The 24,303-nt window shown below is 41.3% G+C and overlaps 1 long non-coding RNA gene across 4 annotated transcripts in view; it reads left to right on the top strand.

The window, feature by feature from the left end:
- LOC138447529 (uncharacterized) overlaps positions 1 to 24,303 on the top strand; it is a 65,309-nt gene that overhangs the window by 34,551 nt on the left and 6,455 nt on the right. Inside the window, exons 3-5 of one of the 4 annotated variants that reach the window (XR_011259874.1) lie at positions 4,447 to 4,550; positions 8,356 to 8,407; positions 14,434 to 14,593. The exons of 1 other annotated variant lie outside the window; for it this stretch is intronic. This is a non-coding gene — a long non-coding RNA (uncharacterized lncRNA). Of the gene's footprint in view, positions 1 to 4,446; positions 4,551 to 5,405; positions 8,113 to 8,355; positions 8,408 to 14,433; positions 14,594 to 24,303 lie in introns of those variants that run through there. 2 more of the 4 variants (XR_011259873.1, XR_011259872.1) reach the window with 2 other exon arrangements.

The raw sequence follows: 24,303 nt of genomic DNA, 5'->3' as shown, positions 1-24,303 counted from the left end.
ACTTGAGAAAAAGGTGAAATTCATTGTTTGGGGTGAAATGTCCTATAGATATCAATTAGGTCTAATTGGTCTATTGTATTGTTTAAAGTTTGTGTTTCCTTGTTAATTTTCTGTTTAGTTGCTATATCCATAGGTGTGAGTGGGGTATTAAAGTCTCCCCCTATTATTGTGTTATTGTTAATTTCTATTATTGTGTTATTGTTAATTTCCCCTTTCATACTTGTTAGCATTTGTCTTACATATTGTGGTGCTCCTATATTGGGTGCATATATATTTATAATTGTTATATCTTCTTGTTGGATTGATCCTTTGATCATTATGTAGTGTCCTTCTTTGTCTCTTTTCACAGCCTTTGTTTTAAAGTCTATTTATCTGATATGAGTATTGCTACTCCTGCTTTCTTTTGGTCTCTATTTGCATGGAAAATCTTTTTCTAGCCCTTCACTTTCAGTCTGCATGAGTCCCTTGTTTTGAGGTGGGTCTCTTGTAGACAACATATATAGGGGCCTTGTTTTTATATCCATTCAGCCAGCCTTTGTCTTTTGGTTGGGGCGTTCAACCCATTTACGTTTAAGATAATTATTGATAAGTATGATCCCATTGCCATTTACTTTATTGTTTTGGGTTCGGGTTTATACACCCTTTTCGTGTTTCCTTTCTAGAGAATATCCTTTAGAATTTGTTGGAGAGCTGGTTTGGTGGTGCTGAATTCTCTCAGCTTTTGCTTGTCTGTAAAGCTTTTGATTTCTCCTTCGTATTTGAATGAGATCCTTGCTGGGCACAGTAATCTGGGCTGAAGGTTATTGTCTTTCATCACTTTAAGTATGTCTTGCCATTCCCTCCCGGCCTGAAGAGTTTCTGTTGAAAGATCAGCTGTTATCCTTATGGGAATCCCCTTGTGTGTTATTTGTTGTTTTTCCCTTGCTGCTTTTAATATTTGTTCTTTGTGTTTGATCTTTGTTAATTTGATTAATATGTGTCTTGGGGTGTTTCGTCTTGGGTTTATCCTGTTTGGGACTCTGTGGGTTTCTTGGACTTGGGTGATTATTTCCTTCCCCATTTTAAGGAAGTTTTCAACTACTATCTCCTCAAGTATTTTCTCATGGTCTTTCTTTTTGTCTTCTTCTTCTGGGCCAAAGAACTAAATAGACATTTCTCCAAAGAAGACATATGGATGGCTAACAAACACATGAAAAGATGCTCAACACCATTCATTATCAAAGAAATGCAAATCAAAACCACAATGAGGTACCATTTCATGCCAGTCAGAATGGCTGCGATCCAAAAGTCTACAAGCAATAAATGCAGGAGAGGGTGTGGAGAAAAGGGAAACCTCTTACACTGTTGGTGGGGATGCAAACTAGTACAGCCACTATGGAGAACATTGTGGAGATTCCTTAAAAAACTGGAAATACAACTGCCTTATGACCCAGCAATCCTACTGCTGGGCATACACACTGAGGAAACCAGAATTGAAAGAGACACGTGTACCCCAATGTCCATCGCAGCACTGTTTATAATAGCCAGGGCATGGAAACAACCTAGATGTCCATCAGCAGATGAATGGATAAGAAAGCTGTGGTACATATACACAATGGAGTATTACTCAGCCATTAAAAAGAATACATTTGAATCAGTTCCAATGAGGTGGATGAAACTGGAGCCGATTATACAGAGTGAAGTAAGCCAGAAAGAAAAACATCTATACAGTATACTAACGCATATATATGGAATTTAGAAAGATGGTGACGATAACCCTGTATGCGAGACAGCGAAAGAGACACAGATATATAGAACAGTCTTTTGGACTCTGTGGGAAAGGGCGAGGGTGGGATGATTTGGGAGAATGGCATTGAAACATGTATAATATCATATATGAAACGAGTTGCCAGTCCAGGTTGGATGCATGATACTGGATGCTTGGGGCTGGTGCACTGGGACAACCCAGAGGGATGGTACGGGGAGGGAGGAGGGAGGCGGGTTCAGGATGGGGAACACGTGTATACCTGTGGTGGATTCATGTTGATGTATAGCAAAACCAATACAATATTGTAAAGTAATTAACCTCCAATTAAAATAAATAAATTTATATTACAAAAAAAAGAAAAGACCCTGATCCTGGGAAAGATTGAAGGTGGGAGGAGAAATGGATGACAGAGGATGAGAAGGTTGGATGGCATCACCGACTCAATGGACATGAGTTTCAGTTAGCTCCAGGAGTTGGTGATGGATAGGGAAGCCTGGTGTGCTGCAGTCCATGGGGTTGCAAAGAATCAGACACGACTGAGTGACTGAATTAAACTGATCCTCCAAACAGGATCTGATTCTCAATATACTTAAATCCCATCCTAAATTCTTCAGTGAACTTTTATGGGTTTTCTTCATCTGTACTTTTATTTTGGAGCATATTCCCAGGCAGTTTATATTTGAGGATTGTTTTAGTGATTAGGATCTTTTCCCACTGTACTTTCTAAATGCTTCTTGGTGATAAATTGGGAAAGCTATTGCCTTTTTTTCCTCTATATTTATTTTATTTCTCTGTTTTGATACTTGAGACTTTATTTGTGGCTTAATACATAATACTTAAAGTTCCATGTTCCCTGGAAAAGTGCATAATCTCTGTTTGCAGAAATATAGTTCAAAATGTACCTTTTAAATAAACTTACTCATTTTATTAATTTTTTCTACATCATCATTTAGTCTTTAACTACTTTGAGATAGGTATGTTTCTATAAATTTCTCCATGTATTTTTAAGAGTGTGAGTTTCACATTATTTGATCTACTGATTTTGGAACATAAAGGTTAATTGGTGCTCTATTATCTTTTAGTTTTTAACAATAAAAATGATGGTCTTTGTTCATAGTCCCATTTGATGCTATATTAAATTCTATATAGCCTATTAATATTATAACTCTTTTTTTTCTTTTTGTGTTTGCTATACTTTTTACCTGGATTCATTTTAGGTATGTCTTTAGTCAACAGTAGATAACTGGACTTGGTTTCATTACATAACAATTTCAGGATCTCTTTAATAACTGAATTTATCTCATTTACAATCACTCTTCCAAGTACTATATTTGGATTGTGTCTACTTTCCTTTTTCTGTTTTTGCTTCTTGAGCTCTCCTTTTTTTACTTTCTTTTTTTCCTAACCAAATCAGCATTTTTTTTCCACTTTGCTTTTCTCTGATGAATTACTTTTGAGTTTTCAAATATTTTCTTTAAACTACAATTTGAAATTATTAGAATTAAGAAATGTAATTTGTTGGCCACTCTGATTTAAGCAAAATGTTTAATACACTTCCATTTCTTTTCCTCCATTCAGACTATGGCCCCTGTTAATGTAATTTCATAGATGGAGATTATTCACATCACTCTATATTAAAGTGTTTTATCTTCTTTTGTGTGGAAAGTTCTCATTTATAACACTTTTAGGACAAGTTTACAACTATTGGGCTTTCCTGGTGACTCAGCAATAAAGAGTTCACCTGTAGTGTAGGTAACATGGATTTGAGATGCCAGTTTGACCCCTGGGTTGGGAAGATCCCCTGGAGAAGCAAACGGCAACCAACTCCAATATTCTTGCCTGGGAAATCCCATGGGCAGAGAAGGCTGGCAGGCTACTTACGGTCCAGGGGGTCACAAGAGTCGGACATGACTTAGCAACTAAACCACTACCACCATTACAATTATTTGGATCCCCCTTAATTTTACTTCAGTGCAGATTGCCAATCCTTTATTATTATTTTCCCAGCTTCAAACATTGAATTCTGACTTTCTATTGATGGTAATTATTTCTTCAAGGGACATTTTCCCATGAAGCTTACATGACTGATATTTTCTAAGTTCTCCTATTTGAGGATGCATTTTTGTTACCTTCACATACAAAAGGCAGATTGACAAGGTATAAAATTCCTGATTCACAACCTTTTCTCTCAAAATTATTATGAGGTCTCCACCACCTTTTGGCACTTAGTGTTGCCCTAAAGTTTGACACCAGCCTAATTCTTTCCTTTTTATTCATGGGTTACTTTTTCCTTATTATTTCTTTATATAGAAACTTGATAAATTTTCTTCGTTTAGGTAGTCAGTTTTCTAGAGTGTCTCAATGTGAATTTAGGTAGGACACAGTGAACTTTATGCTGCAGAGACAACTCTTGGACTCAAGAAATATCCTATATGTCATTTTCTATGTCATTTGGGTGCAGGCTAGATGAGGACAAACAAACAAAACAAAATCTTTATTTTCATGGAGCTAATCATTATTAATAGTCCTGTAAGCAAGAACCTTAATAGAGGAGGAAACCTCCACCATACCTGTGTTAGTGTTATGACTACCTAATGGGTATTCAACACTTGCTACATACTGAGTTTTGTATTAAGTTCTATATATGGTCCGTTTAATTCTCATGACAACAATGAAAAGAAGATTCTGTTATCAATCAGATTTACAGATGGGGAGACTGGGCTGGGATTTGAAGCCAGCCAAGTGAAGACTAAGGCAGCTTTCAGTCTGGCCAGAAGAAACAGATGTCTCGGAAAGTAAAGAGGTGGGTGAATTTGGGAAAAAGAGAACAAAACCTGTGGCTGAAGAAGTGAGGGGCGAGTGGTAAAAAGTGAGCCTAAAGAGGAAGGTAGGTGTCAGATCATGTCCTTTCTGGGAAATGCACAAACTTGGCTGCCATGCCATTGTTTTTGCTTTTTCCTGCCTTTGAGGCTAATTTTAATTCTACTACCATGTCTTTAATTTCTTGCAGACCTTCTGCATCCCGGTTTCAACATCCTGAAAGCAATTCCATCTTCTCTTTCTTGAATTTCATTGCTCAAGCCCAAGTCCCCTTTTATCTCAGGCTCTCCTCTCTTTATGATACTATGCAGAGATTATGGCATCTTTAAGCAAGTTGAGAAATCCAAACAGTTGTCTGAATTTTTCACATGGATTCGACATGAGATAATCTTCAGACTTCTCCCACTTCGTCATCTGAATGCTGTCCTTATATGTTGTCCCAGAGTATTTTTTTAAACCACCCTAGTTTCAGACTTTGGGAGGAGATGTTTCTCTCTTCATATCCTTGAACAAGATGAAACCTGCCCAGATTCCATTCTCATCTGAAGATTAGAGGAGTGTTAAGGATGCAGGGTCTCCTTATCTACCCACCGTGTGATGATGATTCCAGTTTGACAACTAGAGCGGGTAGGATACTTTGATGTTGTAGCCTAATCCTGCTTCTCATCACACATTATTTTCTGTTCTTTAAGGCAGGGGTTGTGGGGAGCATCTTTTACCATTCTCTTTAGTTCTTGGATTTTTTTAAGCTGATGCAGGATTTGCAAAAAAAAAAAAAAAAAAAAAATCCCCCAATGTATAGTCCCTGAGAGTTCTTCCTGTTTTCATCTTCACTCAGATCAATTTCCTTTTAAAGATGGCACCTCTGGAGTCCCTTGGACAGCAAAGAGATCAAACCAGTCAATCCTAAAGGAAATCAACCCTGAATATTCATTGGAAGGACTGATACTGAAGTTGAAGCTCCAATACTTTGGCCACCTGATTCAGAGAGCCAACTCAATGGAAAAGGCTTGATGCTGGGCAAGATTGAGGACAGGGGAGAAGGGGACGACAGAGGTTGAGATAGTTGGATGGCATCACTGACTTAATGGACATGAGTTTGAGCAAGCTCCAGGAGTTGGTGAAGGGTAGAGAAGCCTGGTGTGCTGCAGTCCAAGGGTTGCAAAGAGTCAGACATGACTTGGTGACTGAACAAAAACTGGTAACAGACGAGGCCACCCCTAGACTTCCCTGTGCAGCCCAGATACTTTTCTAGATTAAAAAAACACAAATCTTTACAGAGACACAGGTTGATGGGTGTGAAATTAGAATAATTTTCTTGCCCTGTAGAAGCACACTTAAAGGTGTGGGAGAGGCTCCTGCTCTGCTTTTTCATTAGTATCGATCAACAACTTGTTCTTGAGACCAGAGGCAGATGTAGGAAAAGGGGAATAAAGGCATCTTCTTAGTTTTTTGTTAAGGATACAACATTATAACTTTGGCTTGCCATAAACTGAAGCCTGAATGGGGTTTTACTCAGCCTGGCTCCCTATGCTTTATAATTAGGTCAGTTGCTATCAGAATCTGACATCTTTTCCTCTTGTTGATTTTAATTCTCAGTGTTACTCTGAATTATTCCCTTTATACAAGTATTCAGAGAAGTCTGCTGACCTTCTGCCATTTTTTCAAATATTTTATTTTTGGCTACCCTGGATGCAGTGCAAGTTTTCATTGTGGTGGCTTCTCTCGTTTCAGAGCACAGGCCCTAGGGCTCTCGGGTGCTTAGTTGTCCCTCGGCATGTGAGATCCTAGTTCTTGGACCAGGGGCCGAACCCATTTCCCCCACATTGGTAAGAGGATTCTTAACCACTGGACCATTAGAGAAGTCCCCTTCTACCATTTTTCATTTGTGACTTATTTTAGTAAAAATTTGAATTTGACAAAAGCACAAAGAAAGTTTTCTGGAGGGTCATACCTAACTTCTAATCCTTTGTATTATTAAAAGGACCACCCCTCTCAAAAGAAAGGCGAAAGAAACCTTTCGGGTTTCAAGTCTCAATCAATGTGACTTGAATTGGGAGCCTTTCTTGATGATTATCTGATCAAAGGCAAAATTGACAGAGTATTTTTCCAGCCTACAAAAATGTTTGAAAAAATGTAGAAATGGAATTTCTTAATCTTTGCAAATGTTGTTTATTCCTCCATTCTTTACTGCTAACTTTTGGAGTCAAATACTCAATTTGGAGTGACACATCTCATTTTGTCTTTTCAGCCAGTGATGATCTCTAAAATCTGATCAGTATTATTGAATCTCTTACTTTACATATAGGATTTTTTAAAATAATATTTTCTATGTAACATGGGCTTCCCTTGTGGCTCAGCTGGTAAAGAATCTGACTGCAACTCGGGAGGCCTGGATTTGATTCCTGGGTTGGGAAGATCCCCTGGAGAAGGGATAGACTGCCCACTCCAGTATTCTGGCCTGGAGAATTTCGTGGACTGTACAGTCCATGGGGTTGCAAAGAGTCGGACATAACTAAGTGACTTTCGTTTCATTTCAGGTAACATTGCTTTTCTAACGCCTTCACTTTTTTGCCTTAAGCTTTCTTCTTCACCTACCCCATTCTGGCTCCCTGGTTTATTTGCTTTTTTGATCCTGGGCTTTCTCTAAGACTTTTCTGTTGAAATGCGAAAGAATTAAGCAAGTGAGTCAGAAATCACTTCTTGTCAAGCACAGTGCCAGAAAACTAGCGGTTTTGTGTTCAGTGGGAAAGCATTTACCCTTTCTTCACTTCTTGCCACTTGAAAGGAAATCCATCTCTTTCTCCTCTTTGAATTTAATTCCCCAATCTCTACTCCAGAATAGAAAAAGATCAGGAAGAACATACAAATGCTGGATATCCAGTCTCGGCCACATATCATATTTATCACCTTTAATGTCCCCTTAACGTCTTTGTGTCTTGCCTTCCTAACTGAGCTATGACTCTGCTAGTAAAAATTATGTGACTCATGTCCAAGTCCACATTTAGCAAAATTTCTAAAGCTTTGTTAGTGTGCAAGGCAATGAATATGAAATGAGGTCTGTGTTCTTTATTTGGATTAAGTTTAAAGCTTTTCAAATAACACCATCTGAAAATGTCAGTATGACAGAGCCGCCATCCCTATGTGGGGCGGTGGGGGGAGCATACCCACGGGGTGCAGGACCGAGGAGGGAGATCCACTGTTTATCTTACTATCTTACAGCGCTCTTGTATTCGCTGCCACACTGCATTTTATGTATGAATGAAGTAAGGTTACAGATAAACATCAGGGGAAATTTTCAGATGGAGAACAATCTGGTTTAGTCGTTAAGTTGTGTCCAACTCTGGCAGTCCCAAGGACTGTAGCCCGCCAGGCTCCTCTGTCCATGGGATTCTCCAGGCAAGAATACTAGGGTGGGTTGAACAATCTAGAGAAGGCACAAATGATAGTAATCAGTATGAGACAGTGTGGGTCAGGGGCCAAAAAATTCCGGCCCAAGGGTCAAGTTGGGCCTATTTTTGTAAATAAAGCTTTACTGGAACACAGCCATGTTTATTCACTTACATATTGTTTTCTGGCCGCTTCCCTCTTAGAATGGCAGGGTTGAGTAGTGGTGACAGAGATCGTGTGACCCACACTGCCGAAAGTATTTATCATGTATCTATTCAAAGGAAAAGCTTACCAAGCCTGGTGTAGAAGATTGTAGGTTTCTACCCAGAGTCTATTATTCTCTCTTTTTTTCCCAACAGGGTCTTGATTTATCTATGTCCTCCTCTTCCCCCATGCAGCTCAAGTGTTCCAAGGGATGCGCACCCTCCTTCCACTCTGACTGGTCCACAGGTGGGTCTATCAAGTTTGCTGATTCCAGGGGAAAGAGAGCCAGTCGGTGCATGGAAATCTCCCAGCCACAGAGATGGTTTCAAAAGTGGGTATAGAATCCAGCTGGACTTATGTGAGGAGAAGACAGCATTGTCCCAGATATTATGCAGTGCTGCAGCCGTTTTGCTACCATGAAGAAAGCCAGGAGGAAATGTAGACAGTTACCGAGGAGGGTGCAGCTGAGAGAAATGCAGAGAAGGAGAGCTGGAAGCCACAGATTCAGAGATCTTTTGTGACTGCCTTATTTCTGTACTTCCAATTACTTGAGCCGATTTTTTAAAGTCATCTTGTGTACTGGGTTTCCCTGTTATCTGCAACACAAAGACTTTGAACCAATGGAAATATTCCATTTATCTTATAAGATATTTCAGGAGTTTGAGTTCACCTTATTATTTTTTTTTTGTAATGGGCTTCCCTGGTGGTGCAGTCATAAAGAATCCACTTCCAATGCAGGAGATGCAGGAGACACGGGTTCAATCCCTGGGTCAGGAAGATCTCCTGGAGAAGAAAATGGCAACCTACTCCAGTATTCTTGCCTGGAAAATCCCATGGACAGAGGAGCCTGGTGGGCTACAGTCCATGGGGTTGCAAAGAGTTGGACAGGACTGAGCTCACATATTTCTTTGTAGCCCAAACAATGTTTCTCTATCTGGACAGAACCTCCACCCACTCTTTTCTATTAGTATCTCCTGGCAGCTGCCCTTTTGAGTGACTGTTCAGTAATATGTTTAATGGAGGAGACCTTGGCCCAACTCTTCAAAACTCAGGATCCAAAGTGGTCACTCTGTGGTATCCCTTTAGGTCTCATAACTTGTCCGCACAACTCCTTGACTGCAGATCAGGGTACCTGTGTGTAATGCCCCAGGTTTGCATCTTCCACTAGTTTCCTAGCTGTTGCTCTCAGAAGTACAACAGTCTTGATATGGTTCACAGGATCCTCTGTGTTCTGTCTACCGCCCTAGCCTCATCCTGAAGCCATTTCCTTCTTTCAATCTACTTTCCAGTTACACTGTTTTTCTAGTACTTTCTCAAAGGAGCCACACTCTTGGGTCTCTAAACATTTAAGCATTACTGTCCTATTTGCCCAGCATTCTCTTCTTTCCAATTTTCACCTACTTTGGTTCATCCTTCCAATTTCAGCCCAATGGTTGCTTCCTCAGAGATGACTGATGTGACATCAGGACCAGTGTAGCTCTGTGACCAGCTCCCATCCACTGTGTCCTTCCATCTTCATAACATCCTCATCTTTGTGGCTCCTAACTCAAAATCCATATTCACGAGCATGCTGGAAGCCCCAGAAAGGCACTGTTCCCTATCAGGCCCTGGCTCTCAGCACAGTATCTGGCATAGAGGTGATCCTCAATATATATGGCTCATGACCAAATGAATAGCTTTGACTATTTTAAAATGGAAGTTATGGACCTGATCCATGTTTAAAGGCAGAGTACATTTCTCATGACTCATGTCTAGTGACTTGAAGAGAATGCTGAGAGTAATAAATATTCCCTGACTCCCTGTTTTCTAGAAAACATGCAGAGCATCAGCCTTATGACAACCATTTATATCTTAATTATAAGATACCAGGCTCTCAACCAATCCTTCAGCACCCATGAGTTCCAATTTCTAAAGTTCCTCAAAGTACGTTGTATTCATCTTGCTCTCTGATGAGAAAACTGAGACGTAAAGAGAAGTAACTTAACTTGCTAGTTATGCACAAATCTTTTCACTGCCACAGACCATCATGTTGATTTTCAAACCTAGAAAACAATTTTGCTTGAGTCTAGTAAGTGAAGAGTCTGGTTGCTTGGGTTACCTTGCATCCAGGTCTGGACTCATGGATATGTGTCTGCACAAGCTTCCATTATTATATCCTCTCAAAATTGTATTGACTGTATTATATCCTCTCAAAATTCCTATGCTGAAACTCTCTCAATGCACTAATATTTGTGTTTTTTTAAATAGTTTTTATTGGAGTATAGTTGATTTACAATGTTGTGTTAGTTTCCGGTGTACAGCAAGGTGAATAAGTTATACATAGATCCACTCTTCTTTAGATTCTTCTCCCATATAGGCCATTACAGACTGTTGAGTAGAGTTCCCTGTGTTCATAATACATTTGAAAATACATAGAGCTTAAAAATTTCATTGATCAGAGGTATAGACTGTCTCGGTTTCAGCCTCAGCTTTATGGCCACCCAAGGTTCATGTGTGACAGAACACTCTCTTGCGGGCCAACCAGATGTCAACTTGCCTGTGGAAAGGTAGAGCCCCTTGAGTGAGTTCATTCTAAGATAAAGAAAACCCAGGGATATGAGATTTTTTGAATAAGCTTCTTAAAGTTTCAAGTCAATATAGAAGCAGGACCATTCTGAGTTTTTTAGACTCTTTTACTCTGCCAAACCAAATGGACCATTTGCCCCATGTCTGAGTCCTTTTTTAAAGAGAGGACAATAAATGAAAACAGAATGAGCCAGTCCAATAAAACCTTTTAAGAGAATACAGCACAAATGATATTAAGTCACGTTGATTCCAACTGACCATTATAATACACTGGAGAAGGCAATGGCACCCCACTCCAGTACTCTCGCTTGGAAAATCCCACGGATGGAGAAGCCTGCTAGGCTACAGTCCATGGGGTCGCACAGAGTCGGACATGACTGAAGTGACTTAGTAGCAGCAGCAGCATTATAATACACAGTCTACTTCATTACACATCCTAGGAAGTGCTGGCACCTTGACGATGGAGAAAGTGATGCTTAGCAAGAGATGCTTGTGCATGGTAGGATGGCAAGTATTGAGGTGTGCTCAGGAGAAATAAAGGTATTCAGCAGATGATGGGCAGAAGACAAAGGAACCCAGTGGGAGACATAAGTACCTGGTAGCCAGGACAGGAAGAAATGGGACTAGAAAGGAGAACGGGAAGAAAAAGCAAGCTGAAGATGGTACCTAACAAGATGGTTGACTTATTTATGGAAATACGTGAGCCACATCACCATAACATGCTTGGGGTGCATTTTCTGGGGTCTGCAGTCTGTGTGGATAGAGGGAAAGCAGCAAGACTTAGATATCAGCTAAAGAAACTCATTTTAGTCAGGTTCCTGAAGAAGTAATTTACATAGTGATGGGAGGACCAGGGGAAGAGATACAAAAAGCAGGTGTGGAGCACTGGAAAATTTCTTAATTCTCTTTAAAAATTAAGCACTTACTCAGAATATTGATATCAATAAAATAAAATAACTTTAATAATGGAATTATTTTTAAAATAGAATAGCTAATAACCACCGGGGAACCTGGACTTCTACGTGGAAGAGGAAGGGAAAAGAATAAAATCAAAAGGACGGACCAGAGGGAAATTCAAGAGAACCTGAGCTTCCAGGAAGAAGCACGGAAAGGAGCCCAGAAGTTGGGGGTGGGTAGATGATGCCTGCCCTGTAATCACTGTCAAGGTAACCATGGCAACCAACGTGGAGCAGGCATGCCTTCCCTTGGGTGGATTCAAGAGAAAGGAGTTTTACAGACACGTCCAATATAATTTGGTTGCCTAAATATTCTATGAAGTATTAGGAACGTTGAACTCTGTTCAACATTCCTGGGGAATCTTCATTCACATAATAAAAAAATACAAGCTGCGACGTGGGTGATGTGGCAACCCCGGAAAGCCCATTGGATCCAAGCGTCCAGACTTCACTGCAGCAGAGGATAATCTTTGAAAAATTAGTCCGGGATTTGGTGATGCACAAATTCAGCTAAAGTGACAGATTTATGTGGCCCGGGATGATCCTGGTTTTGAAATGTAACATGAAATGCCAGACAGTGAGTGTTCCGAGACCACCAGCATCGGAGAGGCCTCTCCACTGGGCTGACGCATTATTTACGTTCAGCCCGCTTTGCACATCGAGCAGTTTCATTTTCAAAGTGAAGACCGGGGTCCTTGACTTCTAAACGGGAATTCTAGGCTGACCTTGGAGACATGTGCTTTCCTAACACACCCAGTTGGCACTGGTTCTGGGATTGAGTTTGGGCAGAAGACACACCACACACTGTTTGCTTGTCATTGTTTGACTTTATTTACAAATTGTAAGCACGGCTGGGCCGCTGAGCACATCTCTCACTAAGGTTCTTGCCAGCCCAGAACAGATGGAGACATAAGTCAGGCCCAACTCTCTTCCTCTGCACCGTCCCATGGGAGGGTCCCAGGTTCCCTTGCACCATGTAAGTAGTTACTCTCTCCCCATGCACGCCCAGGGCCGACCCCACTTTGGGGCTGGAAGGAGAACAAGGGCTGCCAACTCGAGAGAGTGTTAAAAAGATGTTGATGCTTTACATGTATTGTTTATTAAAAAAAAAAAAGAAAAGAAAAAGGTCACACTTAAAAAAAAAAAAAAACCCTAAATGTCTGAGGGGAAAATAGAATGGATAAGATTTATTCAATCTTTCAAAAGAAGAAAAGAAATGCAGTCAATTAAAGAGTATGGAATAAAATGGCAGAAATAAACTCAGGCTTATCAGTAATCACAATAAGTATAACTGAGTAAAAACCCTCATTTAAAAAATGGAGTTAAAAATATAAAAATATTTTTTTTTGCTTTTAGAAGAAAAACATATGAACACCAAAAAGAAACATATTGAAAGATAAAGATAGAAAAAGAGGCAGGGGTTTTCTATTCCCTCTTGTATATAGAAGAAAAATGTAATTTGATAATTCACAGAGGAGATAAACCAGAAGGCCATGAAACAATGGGGAAAATAGTTCAGGTCTACTAACTCTCCTAACAATTAGCCAAATACTAGTCAAATTAGAGAGAGGAAAGAGAGGAGGGAGAAGGGACGGTGAGGAGAACAGAGAAAGGGCAAAGGCAGGGAGAGGAGGTGGTGCAAGGAGGTGATGGCACATGTTGGCACAGTTTCATTTCAAGGCAGTTAAAGTTCAGCAGTTGATTCTACCTTAAATAAAATTACAACTTTCTCAATGAAAACTCAACAGGAAATATACATAACATGGTTATATACGTTAACTGTGCTGAAATGACCAAGCAGAGCTAGAACTCTATCACTAGAACACATGTGGTCTGAGATTTAGCTCCATGCTTCTCCTGCACCACAGGCCTCCCAGATGCCACAGGTGGTAAAGAATCCACCTGCCGATGCAGGAGATGCAAGAGACACAGGTTTGATCCCTGGGTCGGGAAGATCCCCTGGAGAAGGAAGTGACAACCCACTCCAGTATTCTTGCCTGAAAAAATCCCATGGACAGAGGAGCCTAGTGGGCCACAGTCCATAGGGTCACAAGGAGTGGGACACAGCTGAGCACCCCTTTCTTCCTCCTCCTGCGTTACAGTAGTTCCAAAACTTAGTGAGAGAGAATAGACAGGAAACTTCATTGAAATTCCCAGTTACATGACCTGTTCTTTTTCAGATGTTTAAACCACAGATGTGAAATGCTCACTCATTTTTGAAATTTGTCCAGTTCTACCAAGATACCTAGCATCTATTTTTAAAGAGATTGCTGGGGAGCCCTCTACAGTGGGTGATAGAGAGCCAAAAGATTAAATATTTATCTTCCAAAAGGTTCCGACTTCAAGTATTGGCTAAACAATGGGATTCCTGAACTGGAAGGCTGGGACAAGGTCTTGCAATATGGAAAATTTGCTCCCTTCCACCTGGTAAACCCTGCCAGGCTGGCAGTGGCATCTGGGTGAATAGATCCAGAAACCAGCTTCCAATAAACAGAGACTCTTGAGCCATGGAACTCTAGGTAAAGGGCCATCAGGGATGGCTGTTAAGAGATGGTCTGGAGTCATGTCTCCCCACCATGGGTTTAGAGGAAACTTTCAAGTAATTTCCATGTATTTGGTCTAAGTGAAAAGTGAAGTCGTTCAGTCGTGTCCGACTCTTTGCAACCCCACGGACTATAGCCTGTCAGGCTCCTCTGTCCATGGGATTTTCCAGGCAAGAGTGCTGGAGTGGATTGCCATTTCCTTCTCCAGGGGACCTTCCCGACCCAGGAATCGAACTCAAGTCTCCCGCATTGCAGGCAGACGCTTTACCATGGGAGCCATCAAGGAGAGTATTTATTAAAAGGAAGCTGCATGCTGTCACCCAAGTGGAGATGTGGTTTCTGAAGATACCAAGAGGGCAAGGACTGAGGTGAGTATTTCATAATTTCTCAAGCTTTAAACTAAAATGTGAATAAAATGGTGAGTTGATCAGCCTTGTTTATCAAATCAGAAAGCGTCGTGAAACAGAATTAATGAGTTTATTACAGTGCTTTCTCTCTAATCATGGGATGATCAAAATACCAAGGAAATTTCAAATTCTCAGATACAGAAACGAGGATTTGATTATAAAGGAAGCAATTATATTTGAAAGGACTCACTGACCCTGTAAGCCACATCAATAACAACGAACACTCAAGTAACCCTGAATCCACACAGACAACCAGAGATGCAAAGGTGCTTTGCTTCAAAATGCAATGATTTTCCTGAGTGTTTATTTCACGCTGAGTCTCAAGGAATCCTTGATATGGGCAATTTAACTGCCTAACCTATCTAACTGGGGCAGCTTTAAATAAAATACAATACACTGTCGACAATTTTAGAAAAGTACAACACTGGAAAGAATATGAAAAAGAATAGCAATATATATGTATAGGCTTCCCTCGTGGCTCAGACAGTAAAGAATCCGCCCACAGTGCAGGAGACCCAGCACATTCACTGACCGACCGAACTCTGCTTCAGTCCCAGCAAATTAAGACAATAACAGGAGGCTCTGTGCTTAGGACAAAGCAGGCCCCTTAGATAGTTAGATGCGTATTTTAGTAACCATTTTAATGAACTCAAGTTCTTGCATATTCCCGTACATCGCTGTTTTTGTTCAGTCACTAAGTTGTGTCCGACTCTTTGCGACCCCATGGACTATAGCCAGGCTCCTCTATCCTTTGCTGTTTCCTGGGGTTTGCTCAAATTCATGTCCATTGCGTCAGAGATGCTATCTAAACATCTCATGCTCTGCCGCCCCCTTCTTCTCCTGCCGTCAATCTTTCCGACCATCAGGGTCTTTTCCAATGAGTCAGCTCTTCACATCAGGTGGCCAAAGTATTGGAGCTTCAGCATCAGTCTTTCCAGTGAATATTCAGGGTTGATTTCCTTTAGTATTCCCTGCTTTGATCTCCTTGCTGTCCAAGAGACTCTCAAGAATGAGCTCCAGCACCGCAATTCCAAAGCATTAATTTTTCGGTGCTCAGCCTTCCTTATGGTCCCTTACATAGAAAAGCACTTAAAGTGCTGAGATGTCAGTTCTTTGTGACCAGCATTAATCTTTAGCCGTGACATATCCCTAGCCCTGTCCCCCCGCCAAAAAAAATCACACATAAACTGGCTTCTCCCTCTACCTCTTTGCAACAGTTCCCTCAAGCTACTGAGAGGCTATCTTCCAGGCTATGGTTCTCAGTAAGGTCCCAGAGGGGCCTCCCTGGTGGCTCAGATGGTAAAGAACCCACCTGTCAATGCAGGAACCATGGGTTTGATCCCTGGGTTGGGAAGATCCCCTGGACAAGAAAATGGCAACCCACTCCAGGATTCCTGCCTGGGAAGTCCCATGGGCAGAGCAGCCTGGTGGGCTGCAGTCCATGGGGTCACAAAAGAGTCAGACATGACTCAGAGACTAAAACAACAACAAAGGCCCCGACTAAGACAAACTCACAGCTCTGACACTGTGCACTTCTCTTTCAGCTGACAGGACAATATTGAAACCAGGAAACTGACACTGGTATAACACTGTTAACTGGACTACAGGCGTTTTTCAGTAATCGCCAGCTTTTACCTGCACTCATACGTCTATGTCTATGCAGTGGGATCCCATGTGTAGATGTGTGTGATCACCATCGTAATCAGTGCACAGGACAGTTCGGTCACCACAAAGGAACTGCCTCGCTTTGCCCCTTGCTGGCCCCACCCAGTCCCTGCTCAGTTTCTTTGAAATCACATGTATTCTCCATTTTTACAGTTTTGTCCTTTAGAGAATGCTTCATAAACGAAATGTATGCCACCTTTTAAGACTAGCATTTCTCAGTAAGCACAAGCTCATTGAGATGCATCTAAAATGTTCCCTTTCTTCTTTTAAAAAATGTTTACTTGGCTGCTCCAGGTCTTCGTTGCAGCACTCTGGATCTTCAGTCTCCATCGTGGCATGCGGGCTCTAGTCCCCTGCCTAGGGATTGAACCTGGGGCCCCTGCATTAGGAGTGCAGAGTCTCAGCCACCAGACCACCAGGGAAGTCCCTGTTTCTCTTCTTTCTATCACTGACTAGTATTCCATTATTTAAATGTACCAGTTTCTTTCACCATTCCCTTGTTGAAGGACATTTTTGGATTTTATGAATAAAGCTGCTATGAACATTAGTGTACAGGTCCTCAAGTGAAGCTTTTATTCCTCTGGGATGAATGTCCAGGAGTAAGATGGCTGGGCTGCATGCTAAGTGTATGTTTACTCTGGTGAGAGCCGGCCAGATTGTCCAGCAGCTGTCACCTCTTACATTCCCACCAGCAATGAGGAAGAGATCCAGATTCTCCACATGCTCACCAGCACTTTGTGTTATCACTGCTTGTTCTTTGAGCTGTTGTAACAGGTGTTGCTGTTTCATCATGGTTTTAGCCCACGTTTCCCTAGTGGCTAGTCATGTGGACACCTTTTCATATGCTTTTCTGCTTTCTGTATGCTCTTTGTTGAAATGCCTCTTGTCTGTATGTGTTTGCTAGGGGTACCATTAACAAAATACCAGAGACTGGATAGCTTCAGCAATCAATTTTTCTGCAATTCTGGAGACTAGAAGCCTCAGAACAAGGTGTTGGCGGGTTCGGTTTCTCCTGGGGCCCCTCTCCTTGGCTTGCAGGATGCTGCCTTCTCACTGTCCTCATGTAGGCTTTCCTCTGTGTGTCCAGATCTCCTCGTCTTACGAGGGCACCCCAGTCAGATCAGAGCAGGACCCACCCTAATGGCTTCAGTTTAACCTCACCCACCTCTTTAAAGGCCCTACTTCCAATTACAGTCACATTCGGCGGTCCTGGCTGTCAGGGTTTCTTCAGCTTCTATCAATTTCTGGCTGCTCATTTGCTCAGTCATGTCTAACTCTTTGCTATCCCATGGATTGTAGCACACCAGACTCGTCTGTTCTCAACTATATTCTGGAGTTTGCTCAAATTCATGTCAATTGAGTCAGTGATGCTGTCTAACCATCTCATCCTCTGCCACCTCCTTATCCTTTTGCCTTCAATCTTTCCCAGCATCAGGATCTTTTCCAATGAGTAGGCTCTTCACACCAGATGGCCAAAGTATTGGAGCTTCAGCTTCAGCATCAGTCCTTTCAGTGAACATTCAGGGTTGATCGCCTTTAGGATTGACTGGTTTTATTTCCTTGCAGTCCAAGGGACTCTCAAGAGTCTCCTCCAGCACAGTTCAAAAACATCAGTTCTTCGGTGCTCAGCCTTCTTTATAGTCCAACACTCATATCTGTGCATGACAACTGGAAAAATCTTAGCTTTGATTATATCAACCTTTGTTGGCAAAGTGATGTCTCTGCTTTTTTAGAATAGGACTTTTAGAATAGGACTCTTCAAACTCAAATGTTTACATGAACCAACTGGGATCTTTTAAAAATGAAAATTCTCTTCCAGTAGGTCTTGGGGCCTTGATATTTTTCATTTCTAACAATCTCCCCATTGATGCCATTGCTGCTGGTCCAAGAACCACATTTTGAGCAACAGAGTTTTAGAATTCAGTGTTCCTCTGATATCCAGTAATAGCAACCAAGTAACAAATTATGGCTTCTTTTTTTTTATCAGTGAAAAGAACACCTAAATTCAAAGTATCACTAGAACACACGGGTTAACTTATGTTTGGCATCTTTGTGTCCTTATTTCCATGGTTCTAATTTTCTATTTTTATTTCTAGTCTTTATTTCTGTACATGTATTCTTGTCAATTTTCTCAAAACCTTTCTAGAACAAGGTGAACTATAAATAAAAATACGTGATTAAATGTTTAAAAAGGTTTGCCCTGTGTACCCAGGAAGAATTCCATCCATTTTTCCCTTCAACTTTCAAAATCAATGTTTCTTGGCTTATATTATAAATGAAGAAATATATCATTTTGTACAGTATTAGGGATTTTGAGTACACACTGGCTATTTTTCCGAAATTATTCATGACTTCCATACTGGCAATTACTTTCTCCTTGTTAAAAGAGGTTCTGGTGTGCTAGGCAATGCTTAGGACAGAATCATCAGTATGCTATTGCTTAATATGTCTTTGTAAGATTAACTACTTGCTACAAACTTTGTATCCTTACTATTTGCAACTCAGTTCAAAATGCTTTCAGTTGGAGCCCTTGTGGGACTCCCCTGGTGGCTCAGCTGGTAAAGAACCCACCTGCCAGAGCAGGAGATGCAAGAGATGCAGGTTCGATCCCTGGGTTGGGAAGATCCCCTGGAGAAGGGAATGGCAACCCCCTCCAGTATTCTTGCCTGGAGAATCCCGTGGACAGAGGAGCCTCTTGGGCTGCAGTTGATGGGGTAGCAGATGAGTCCAACACAACTGAGCGGAAATGCCCACACTCATTGTGCACCATTGTGCACCATTGGGAGGGATGTAAGATGGCACAGCCACGGTGGAAAGCATTATGGTAGTTCCCCCTCAAATTAAAAACTGGATTGACCGTGTTATCTAGAAATCCCTCTTCTGGGTATAAATGCAAGCAAAACTGAAAGCAAGTTCTCAGAGATATCTGGACACCGATATTAATAGCAGCCTCATTCACAATAGCTAAAACATGGCAACAACCCAAGTGTCCGCTGATGGATGGATAAAGAACAGTGTGGTCTGTACATACAATGGAGTGTTATTTAGCCTTAAAAAAGGAAAGAAATTCTGACATCTATTACTGCTACTATGGATGAACCCTGAAGACAATATTCTCAGTGAAACAGGCCAGTCACAAAAGACAAATGGTATTATTCCACTTAGATACAATACTTTAACTATTCAAATTCCTAGAGACAGAACATAGGATGGTGGTTCACAGGGATTTAGGAGAAAAGGTAATGGAGAGTTATTATTTAAAGGAGACAGAATTTGTTTTGCAAGATGAAAGGAGTTCTGGAGATGGTCACAAAAACAGGAATCTTTAAAACCACTGAAGTGTACAGTTCAACATAACTATAGTGATACATCTCATGTATGTGCATCTTTGTGCTCAGTAGCTGAGTTGTGTCCAACTCTTTGTGACCCTTTGGACCGTAGCCCACCAAGCTCTCTGTCCATGGGATTTTCCAGGCAAGAATACTGGAGTAGGTTGCCATTCCCTCCCTCAGGGGATCTTCCCAACCCAGGGATTGAACCCACTTCTCCTGTGTCTTCTGCATTTCAGGCAGATTCTTTACCATTGAGCCACCAGGGAAACCCCATCTTACATATACTTTGCCACAACTAAAAATGGGGTGAAATGTATTAGGTATTCAGTGTTTTTAAATGAAATCTAATGTTCATCAGCTGCACGAAGAGATGCTTCCATAATGATAATACTTGGTGTCTGTGCCCATTTTTAAACTGTATTTGTACTGCCTTGGTCTAGCCATGCAATTCACAATGTATTTCAACGACAATTTTACTTCTTTCTTTATTCTTTTGCCAGATGACTTCCCATTAGAATGCTCTGCCTATGAAAATCTCTTCCATTTGCTTTTTGTTTAGTGGTAAAAGCCAATTTTAAAAATTATTTTTTTAACTGAAGTATAGTTGATTTATAATGTGTTAATTATTGCTGTACAGCCAAGTGATTCCGTTACATATGTATATATGCACTCTTTTAAAAAATATTCTTTTCCACTATGGTTTATCACAGGATATTAAATATAGTTCCCTGTGCTCTACAGTAGGACCTTAAAAAAAATTAGCTTCAACTAATCCTTCAAGATAATTGCTTTATAAAGTTGTGTTACTTTCTCCTGTGCAACAGCATGAATCCACTGTAAGTATACATACACCCCTCCCTCTTGAGCATCCATCCCACTGCCTGCATCCCACCCCTCTCACTCATCCCAGAGCGCCGAGCTGCACTCGCTTCCTGTGCTGCTCAGCAGCTTCCCACTAGCTGTCCGCTTTACACATGGTACTGCATACAGCTCAGCCCTAATCTCCCAGCGTGTCCCAGCCTCCCCTGGGCCGCCATGCCCACAAGTCTGCTCTCTACATCTGTCTCTTCCTGTAAACAAGTTCATCAGTATCATGTTGTTTATCCATTCCATATATAAAAGCTCACATCTGTTAACCCCAACCTCTCACCCCCTTGACTGCTGCAAATCTCTTCTCTACGTCCATGATTCTATTTCTGTTTCCTAGATAGGTTCACTTTGTGCCCTATTTTAGACTCCACATATAAGTGATTTCATACGGTCTTTGTCAATTTCTGACACACGGCACTTAGTGTGATAATGTCCAGTTGCACTGATGTTGCTGCAAAGAGCATGATTTCATTCTTTTTTATGGCTGAGTAGTATTCCATTGCTAATCCTAGCATTTGGCAAAGTGAGTTGAGCTTAGCTGCTGCTTAATAATGTTTAAATAAGCAAGTGAATAACTATGCCTTTTAAAACCAAAGAATGCAACTTTCTGCCCTTCTATTTGACCCAATTCTTATAAAAAGCTTTATACTTTCAAATGGAATGTCTTATCACAAATTTGAAAATGTCTTTCACAGTCTCTTCAACGAATGGTGCTGGGAAAATGGGACAGCCACATGTAAAACAACAAAATTAGATCATTCATTAACTCCATACAGAAAAATAAGCTCAAAATGGATTAAAGAGCTAAATGTGAGCCCGGACACTATAAAACTCCTAGAGGAAAAGATAGGCTGAGCACTCTCTGACATAAATCACAGTAGCATCTCTTCCCATCCATCTCCCAGAATAATGGTAATAAAAGCAAAAATAAACAAAAAGGTCTTTCAGATTATAAATACGTGCCTGTGACGTATGTCTGAATTTGCTGGGCTGTATTGTTTTCTCACACTCTTTGCCTTGGGATACACCGATCTCTGAGACCACAGATTCTTCCTCATGCTAAGAGTCATGAGCAGCCTGTTCTGTGAAAACTTCCCTACTGTCACCCTAAGTACTAAGTCTGCATTTTTATACGAGGTTTTTTCTTTTTCTTTTGTTGTACAGAAAGCCCAGTGTTGAGTGATTAGTAAGTGGTCTACGGATAGGCCTTTGAAATCACTGTGAATGCTGGAGGAGACTGCTTTTCATTGACTGAGACCACTTTACAGCTTTTTAAATGTTCAAAGGGGTTAGCGGCACATCACTTCTGCATATTGAAAGCATCATGACTTCGTGGAGAGCTTCCCATTGGTCTACCTTGAAGTCTATCCTAGCGACACGTGTCCTTTGGCTTCCTTTCAGATGAGGCATTTATTCATTCACTTTTGATCCTGCAGCCGCAACGGAGGGACGGGTGAGGCTTGGCACATCACGTTCTTCTTGTTAAAAAATACAGGCCCCTTCTCAACCTAGGCAGAGGACCTTCACACAGCTCTCCTGAAGCAGACACCACTGATCCACCATGACTCTTCCCTCGGGTACAGGGACAAGTTTCCTTCTCTGTAGGTGATCCATAGAGTTCCTTAATTTTCTGTTGGACTAGAGTTGGTTTACAACGTTGTGTTTCTTCTGCGCTGCAAAGTGAATCAGTTATACATATGCCCACTCATTGTTACGTTCTTCTTCCACGCAGCTCATCACAGAGCATTGAGTAGAGTTCCCTGTGCTATACAGCAGGTTCTTGGCCATCTATTTTACGTAGAGTAGTGTGTACATGTCAGTCCCAATCTCTCACGTTATCCCTCCGTCATCCCCTCCCCATAATCTTGTCTGTTTGCCACATCAGTGACTATTTCTGTTTTGTAATAACTTCATTTTGTATATGAGTCACAGAACACACATTGGTGTCTATTTTTCCCAGGTCCTAGAAATGTGAACGATGGGCAGAGCCCCTTACATAGCCTATAGCTTCAAGGACATGAGCCTCTTTTCAATGTGTCCCAAGCCAGTTGTTTTTTTTTTAAACATCAGTGTCCTTGTACAAACACAGAACATTTCTTTTAGTCCAAGTACTTTCTCTTTCAGACCAAGTAAGTGGGATTAACTAATGTTGATCTTCAGGGGTTTGACAAACGTTTTCTTTCCCCATAATAGCTGCCAGGTTTCCCCAGAGTTCCACTTAGTTTGAATCTCCAAATGGGCAATAGATTTCATGACCAGGCCCCCCTCCTTCTGGGAGCCCTAGATTGAATGAACCAAGATCTCTTGGCCATAAAGGGCACCAATGACCAAGGATGTCTGTCTGATTCTAGTCTAATATGAAGCCCCTTTGGAATCAGTCACCTTGGCAATGACATCAAGGCTTTGGGAGCAAAGACTGGATTATACCCAATAAATTTAAAGAAACCAGAATCTTGGGAACTTACACATGGAAAGAAAAAAAAAAATTTCAGCTGGTGTAGCAATATAAACTAGCAAGTTATCATTCTAAAGGGGATTGTTGTTGTTCAGTCATTAAGTCATGTCCAACTCTGCAAACCCATCTCTGCAGCATGCCACGCTTTCCTGTTATCTACTGTCTCCTGGAGTTTGCTCAAACTTGTGTCCATTGAGTCGGTGATGCCACTCAACCATCTTATCCTTTGTCACCCCCTTCTCCTCCTGCCCTCAATCTTTCCCAGCATTAGGGTCTTTTTCAATGAGCTGGCTCTTTGCATCAGGTGGTCAAAGTATGAGACTCATCAAATTAGGCAAGACCAGTTTCCAATGGAGTTTCTCTAGTAGGATGACACAACAGTCAGAAAATTCTAGAGTTCTCCATGCCTCTCACTGAGAAGCAGAAGTTCCCCTTTGGACTGAGACTCTCATACAGTTCAAACATGAAGGGGACATTACACTGGAGAGTCTCATGAGGGGGTGCAAGTTCTTAATTTACCTATGGATCAAGTTGCTGAGCCCACATGTAATGATTCATATTGAAAATTTTATATTAATACAGTTTACAAACAATGTTATACAAATAACATGAATACTAAGTGTGTGTGCTTAGTAGCTCTGTTGTGTCTGACTCCTTGTGACCCCCATGGACTGTAGCCCATGAGGCTCCTCTGTCCGTGAGATTTTCCAGGCAAGAATACTGGAGTGGGCTGTTCATTTCCTCCTCCAACAAGAATGCTAAGTAAGCATCAAAGTAATAAAACCCCATCTGATGACTTGCAGTTCTAAGGTAGTTTCTATGTAAGGAACTCAGACAGACAGTCCTAGGTCATAGTACTAGGAAGGTCAAAGTCAATTTAGAAGGTAATTCTAGATGGATTCCAACTACCCATACTTATCTCTAAGCATTGACTCAAGTGGAAAAAACCCACAAAACTATGTGTAAAATTAAAATACTAGATAAAGATATAGATGGTTCAAGTGCAGATACAGATGATCTCATGTGCCTGGGAAGGGATTTCTTGTTACTCGTAAATCAGAGAAAGGCTGAGGGAACCAACATCTGGACCTTGGGACTCAAACTCTGAAGGGCCAGGAAAGAGAGGGACTCTGACCGAGTGCACAGATCTGGGGCCAGAGTTCCTGTTCAGCAGCTGGCCCTGTTACTTAGCAACCCTGTGACTCTGGACAGTTACTGAACCTTTACGTGCCCAGTTTCCTCATCTTTAAAAATTTTATGGGATGGCTGGGGATTCCCTGGCAGTTCAGTGATTAGAACTCAGGGCTTTCAATGCCCTTGAGCATGGGTTTGATTCCTGGTCAGGGAAC

This window comes from Ovis canadensis, chromosome 11 (genome assembly GCF_042477335.2).
Source record: "Ovis canadensis isolate MfBH-ARS-UI-01 breed Bighorn chromosome 11, ARS-UI_OviCan_v2, whole genome shotgun sequence".
In the NCBI taxonomy this organism is placed as follows: Eukaryota; Metazoa; Chordata; class Mammalia; order Artiodactyla; family Bovidae; genus Ovis; species Ovis canadensis.
This window is presented reverse-complemented; position numbering and strand designations above follow the sequence as displayed.